General features: G+C 35.2%; 1 protein-coding gene across 2 annotated transcripts in view; it reads right to left on the reverse strand.

Moving 5' to 3' along the window:
• LOC110463273 (sodium bicarbonate transporter-like protein 11) overlaps positions 1-7,453 on the reverse strand; it is a 159,737-nt gene that overhangs the window by 149,413 nt on the left and 2,871 nt on the right. Inside the window, exon 1 of one of the 2 annotated variants that reach the window (XM_021517727.1) lies at positions 2,287-2,383. The exons of the other annotated variant lie outside the window; for it this stretch is intronic. The gene's annotated coding sequence lies outside the window, so the exon portion shown is untranslated. Of the gene's footprint in view, positions 1-2,286; positions 2,384-7,453 lie in introns of those variants that run through there. 2 annotated transcript variants of the gene reach the window in all.

Genomic DNA, 7,453 nt, shown 5'->3' on the forward strand with positions numbered 1-7,453 from the left:
AAAGGGGGAGTTAAATACAGTCAAGGTCATATGAAGGGGGGAGTTAAATACAGCCAAGGTCATATGAAGGGGGGAGTTAAATACAGCCAAGGTCATATGAAGGGGGGAGTAAAATACAGCCAAGGTCATATAAAGGGGGAGTTAAATACAGTCAAGGTCATATGAAGGGGGGAGTTAAATACAGCCAAGGTCATATGAAGGGGGGAGTTAAATACATCCAAGGTCATATGAAAGGGGGAGTCAAATATAGCCAAGGTCATACAAAAGGGGGGTTAAATACAGCCAAGGTCATATGAAGGGGGAGTTAAATACAGATAAGAAAACATAATATTTCAATCAACTATTGTTAAATTATATGGCTGATAACAAAAATCTTCAAGTGTACATAATAATTATAAATATATCTAATCTCAAAACCATAGCTTTGAGGCATATTTCAATATGTGTCAGAAAAGGCATGGACTTCCCTAAGAACAGTGACTTTGAAACTTTCTGATTAAATATAGACTTCCCTCTGAAAAGTGACCTTTAAACTGTCATGTATGACAATGGCTTCCTTCAACACAGTGGTCTTAAAATGTGAGAGGAGACATGGGGTTCAAACAGAACAGGACCCTAAGACTGTCAAATAGGAAAATGACTTTCTTCAAAGCAGTGTCAGATAAGAGCTTCCCTCAGCACAATAAGCTTGAGACTGTCTGATTAGACCAGAGCTTCCCTCAGCACAATGACCTTTAGACTGTAAGATAAGACAAGAGCTCCCCTGGCACAATGACCTTGAGATTATCAGATATGACAGGAGTTCCCTCAGCACAAATGACCTTGAGACTGTCTGATTAGACCAGAGCTTTCCTCAGAATAGTGACCTTTAGACTCTCAAGACAATGTCTTCCCTAAGCACATTTACCTTGAGACTCAAGACAATGGCTTCCCTAAGCACAGTGACCTTGAGACTGTCTGATTAGAACAGAGCTTCCCTCAGCACAATGACCTTTAGACTGTTAGATAAACAATAACTCCCCTGGCATATTGACCTTGAGATTGTCAGATATGACAAGAGCTTCCCTCAGCACAAATGACCTTGAGACTGTCTGATTAGACAGGAGCTTTCCTCAGAATAGTGATCTTTAGACTCTCAAGACAATATCTTACCTCAGCACAGTGACCTTGAGACTCAAGACAATGGCTTCCCTAAGCACAGTGACCTTTTAGCTTGAGACTGTCAGATAAGACATGGGAGTTCCATGCATGAACATGTTGAGGAAAATTGATTGTTTTGTAAGTTTCAGCAATGTTGTGTGTTTTGTTGATAAATCTAGCTTCAGACAATATATTTGCATGCAATGATGCACTAAACATAGGTCAAATTGCATTAGAAACAGCCATTAATAGTGTGTTAAACACTATCTGTTGGACAAGTCTAAACAATATGAAAGACAATATATATAACCTTTTCAAACACATTATCCTATTGTACAAACTTTGAAAATCTTATTTGGGTAAAGTCCACAGAGAGAGAAAATAATAAAAGTAATGTTTTCTTCAAAGCAAGTTTAAACATGAATTGGAATAATTTAAGATTTTAGACACATGGCAGTTGTCCAATGTAAAATTGATCCTGTTTATTTTAGTTTTACCAGTGTCCTACATCAGAACTTCGAAATATCACTGGACTTGTCCTATTGAAACTAAATTTGCACACCGATTAAGTTCTAAATTCACTAAATAGCCATTTTATCAAAGTTTTAAAGTAAGAATTAGGTCAAGAAATGCTTTGTGATGAGGTATTCTGCACCTATCAATGGCCAAATCCAGTAAGGCCTCTTTACGGTGGCCATAATTAATGGTTGGTTATCTACCTTTTATGAAACAGTTTTCCAATATAAATCAACGATTTGATATTTATGGTACATAAGGAATGAAACTACGATATGCACCTTGGAGTTTATTGGGGTTGAAACATGTCATAAAATATAACAATACAGTCTACTGCTTGAAATATATTTCCCAAATTCTGTCTATATACCGGTACATTGATATATTCTTGGGAGAGGAAATGTTTACCTTATTTTTGTACCAAAACAAGCAACACAAACTACAAAAAAACATTGTTTAATTGGGACCAACTTTTGAAAAGGCTAGGATTCTTACCACAATGTTAGTGATCAATTCAAATTAAAAACGCTCATAGTTGGAAAAAATATTTTCCCCGTTATTAGAAATTCTAAAATTACATTAAAAGATTATAACTCTTGTATAGTAAAAGTGCAAATCAGAACAACTTACCTTGTTTAAAATCTATGAAAATGTGAAGGTATAGGTGAGCTAGGCTCTGATTGGTGGCGTCACCTGTGTTTCCAGTTAGACAGGAGTACTTGTAATATCTGTCACTTCCCAAACAATATTAAGGTGCTGACTACGTTTAGCCAGATATATTTTCTTATGGTGGTAAATAGCTTGAACATTTTGATAGCCTATATTTTTAATAAGATTTTTTTCTAATGAATTTGCATCAATAATCATTAACTTATCAAGAAGTTATTATAGAGGTCTTATTGATGTATTTAAAAGAAAACAACTACATTTTTGTTATCTTCAGCTATATAATGGTGTTAGGGAAATATGCTTCTTGTTGAACAGATTAAACAAGAGTGAAAATTGAAATTTCTACTAATTTAAGATTTTCTGATTTCCAATGAAACCCAGTAATTACTACAATAACAACCCTTGGTCAGGGTAACGACAGTCATATCTGTATGAATTCTGGTCAAATTTCACATAATGGAACTTTGGAATTATTCAAAGAAAAGACAACCATTCTCCCCCAATAGGGACCACACCCTTCAATTGTAAAGCATCAAATTTTAAGGGCCCAAGGTCAATGCCAAATTAGGTTAAAATTCCTTCACTTGTACCTTAAAACATTCTTCCAAATTTCCCATATCTGACCCAACCTTCCCACTTCCAAGGAACCAATGCTTTTGAATGCAGTTAAGAAATACACTTATAAAAATTAACCCTCATTTCCCATATTAAGATAGTCATTCTGTCCCCAGATAGGTCATTGCACCCATCATTTATGCAGATTAAATTCCTTTAGTCAAAACGCCTTCAGCCATCCTCGACTAGGCCGTTTTCCTTTATCCCGGTCCATACAGCGGAACTTGTTGGACCAGAGTTGTTTGTTTAAGAAATGAGATCTGACCTATTAATCTGATGCTGTTTTCAGGCGATCCTTGACCAAGCCTTGCAAGGCCTGCATAAACATTTGCAGGTCCGCTAGTATTAATTCCCGAAATGTTACATTTAAAACAAACAAACCGTTTGTTCCACATAAATGAACAGGCCCTAGGAGTCTCGACGAACATAACACATACAGGTGATACAGTATGCCAAAAATGAATTGCACTACATCACACAGCTGTTTAAGCTCTATGACTCATCGGTGAAGCTAGGGGCCAAAAAGTTGGTCTGAACTACTGTTGACACAGAAGGGGAAGTGCATAAAACCCCTTAAGTTTATGAATTTCAAACTTAGAGAAGTACTGATTACTTTTAAATGAACTAATTACTAAATAATCAGTGAAGCGTATATATATATATATATATATATATAATGAACAGAGTCACTACTCAAGACAACTGAACAGCACTACCATAACATAAGCTCACCAGGCCCAAAGAGCTAAAATTATTGCCATCGAAACTTGAGAGTATCTACCGACAATAACTTCATAAGATTCCTGTGCACCAAAGGGAACTAACCTTGATAAGGACAAAGTCATCTATCATTTCAAAATCTGTCATCTATCATTTCAAACTCTGTCATCTATCATTTCAAAATCTGTCATCTGAAGTCATTCCTATTTTTTAAGAAATTTAGATTAAATGACATTTAGCATTGTTTTGCATTTTCATTAAAGTCCTCCACAAAATGGCTTCAAGAACAAAAAAGATCAAACAAAACTGCTCAATGGTCTGTAATGCCTTGTCCCGACACCATTAATGTTTTGGTCCTCAAAAGTGTGGTTGGTAAGTGTGGTTGGTTACCAATGTGTGGTTGGTTACAAAAGTGTGGTTGGTTACAAAAGTGTGGTTGGTTACTAATGTTTTGCCGAGGTATCACAAAATGACTGGAAATACTTCCCGCTTTTTATCCCATAATAAAACTTGGTACATGTATCAGATTTCATTTTGATTTTGTCTGTTTTGTTTTTCATTACATATGAAATCAGAAGAGCAGGTTGTATAATCACCGTATTGTGTTTATTTACCAATTGAAAGTTCCTATTAACACCCAACATAACGTGGCAACACAATGCAAGACAACGTATTTATTTGTATACACTTTAATCCTGAGTTAGATTTCCCAGGCTAGCAACCAAAACAAGCTAGGTTAATAGCAACACCTCTAACCTACAATACACAACAGGTTCAATAGCAGTCAAGTGTTTCCCAAACAATATTGATATGGAAGTCATAACAATCAGGAATATCACTTCACATACAGACATACATATTGCAATATCAATTTCCTTTGTGGTAGTTTGAAAATGGTATTGCTTTAAATGGTATTGCTTTGAATTTTTTTCCTTTTTTTACTTAATAGAACTTTATGATTATGATTATTTTACAATTACACAAAGATAGAGTGCAGTCTTTGTATGTCTTTAGCTTGAAACATAACATATGTCTCTATTGGATATCTTTGGCCTAACATATAACAATACCTCCCTATAATATATTATGTTCTTAGCCTAACATATAATAATACCCCCCTATAATATATATAATATATTATGTCCTCAGCCTAAAATATAACAATACATCCCTATAATATATTATGTTCCTAGCCTAACATATAACAATACCTCCCTATAATATATTATGTCCTAAGCCTTAAATATAACAATACCTCCCTATAATATATTATGTTCTTAGCCTAGCATATAACAATACATCCCTATAATATATTATGTCCTTAGCCTAACATATAACAATACCTCCCTATAATATATTATGTCCTTAGCCTTAAATATAACAAAATCTCCCTATACTATATTATGTTCTAAGCCTAAAATATAACAATACATTCCTATAATATATTATGTTCTTAGCCTAATATATAACAATACCCCCCTATAATATGTTATATCCTTAGCCTTAAATAAAACAATACCTCCCTATAATATTTTATGTCCTTAGCCTTAAATATAACAATACCTCCCTATTATATATTATGTTCTTAGCCTAACATATAACAAAACCTCCCTATAATATATTATGTCCTTAGCCTAAAATATAACAATACATCCCTATAATATATTATGTCCTTAGCCTAAAATATAACAAAACCTCCCTATAATATATCATGTCCTTAGCCTAAAATATAACAAAACCTCCCTATAATGTATTATCATCTTAAGCTAATACTTGTATAAAAATGTATGGAACGATTCTGCAAAATTAATTCAAATTAGTCTTTTCAAGATCTATATGAAATAACATCTCTGCTGATAATCTTTCATTAGAAACATATCAATTTTTAAACTAAGAAAATGGATATCGGATAAAAAAAATGCAATGTACCTGTAGTTATTCCCAACCTACCAACTAACACCACCATCTTAAGTTTATACACAACAAAAACAATGAAACAACAGTTTACCTGTTTATTACAATTCAAGATATTTAAATGAGGCAGATAGTAAGATAAAAAGAAAATACAAACTTATACTTTGGCGTATCAGGGGCTACTGACACTCAACACTACAACAGGCCCAAGGGCCTTAGCGGTCACCTGAGTTATATTATAGGTACTGGTAGCTCAATTTCATTGTTGAGATTTGATGTGGAAATCAACATGTAAAATAAGTGAAATACAATACTTGTCATGTGATCAAAGGATAAGAATTTTAAAAATATTGGTAAATTTTCCCTTTGGGGCCCCACCCTGGCCCCTGGGGATGGGGCAGAAATCCCAATTTTACAATGTAATACTCTCATTCACCAAAGATGATTCTGACTAAGTTTGAGTAATTTTCGGCTGAAAATGGATAAAATATATACCCAAAAGTGTTATTTCCCTATATAAACTACAGTAAACGTTACCCCCTCCCCAAGGGAGAACCGATAGCTCCGGGGTCCTGAAATTTACAATTTTGGTAAAGCCCCTGATGATCTTTCTTTCCATGCAGAGAAAATGACTGTAGTACCTCTGAGTCTGGAGAAGAAGATTTTTTAAATATTGGTTAATTTTCCCTTTGGGGCCCAGCCCTGGCCCCAGGGGTTGGGGTAGGAATCTCAATTTTACAAATTGAAACCATTTTCCTCCAAGGATAATACTCACCAAGTAAAAAATAATTTCCTACATAAAGTTCTCAAAATATACCCAAAAGTGTTATTTCCCTATATAAACCATAGTAAACTTTACCCCCTCCCCAACGAAGAACAAATAGCTGGGGAGTCCTGAAATTTACAATTTAAGTAAAGCCCCTGATGATCTTTCTGTCCATACATAGAAAATGACTGTAGTACCTCTGAGTCTGGAGAAGACGATTTTTGAAATATTGGTTAATTTTCCCTGTGGGGCCCCGCCCTGGCCCCATGGTTTGGGGTAGGAATCCCAATTTTACAATTTTGTAGCCTCATCTTCCAAGGATGATTCTGACCAAGTTTGAAAAAAATCTATCAACCAGTTCTTGAGAAGAAGTTGAAAATGTAAAAAGTTTATGCACGACGCACGACGGACAACGACGGACGGAAAGCGATTAGAATAGGTCACTTGAGCAAAGCTCAGGTGACCTAATAAGCTAACTATATACAACATTACAAAACAAACGTGTACTGACGAGGTAGCCTCCTAAGCAAAGAAAGACGCCACAAGGAAAAGATGTATTCTCAGCAATATATTTAAAGTAGGCCAGACAACTCTTGAGCGATCCAAGACAGGTCAAGACAGGCCAAATGTAAATATCTAGCGAATATTCTTGAGCGATTCAAGACAGTATAAATGAAGATATCTAGATCTAGAGCAAACCCTTCAGCGATTCAAGAGCTGCATATAAAATACTCTTAACTTTTAAGCGATTTAAAAACAGAAAGCTCTTGCCTTGAGCGATTCAAGAGAGGCAAACTGACCACCAGACTTAGGCGATTTAACAGCTGGCAAGACGAAACTCCTGAGCGATTCAAGTAGTAGTATTAAGAATAGACAGAAAATTTTTGTTTAAAGCAAAAGCAGTAAAATAATCAACAGATAAATAAACAAGAGGCCCAGAGGGCCTGTATCGCTCACCTGGATACCTAAGCAATCATGGCAAACTATTCTCCAAATGAGATCAAGGGAATATGCCAGACCCCAAGGCCAATCCTTGTAGCATAGCTATATTAGATTTTTCATGCCCAGCAATTTTATGTATGGTTATGGGGTGGGGATCTCAACTGTTTCCAA

This window comes from Mizuhopecten yessoensis, unplaced genomic scaffold (genome assembly GCF_002113885.1).
Source record: "Mizuhopecten yessoensis strain PY_sf001 unplaced genomic scaffold, ASM211388v2 scaffold10885, whole genome shotgun sequence".
NCBI lineage: Eukaryota > Metazoa > Mollusca > Bivalvia > Pectinida > Pectinidae > Mizuhopecten > Mizuhopecten yessoensis.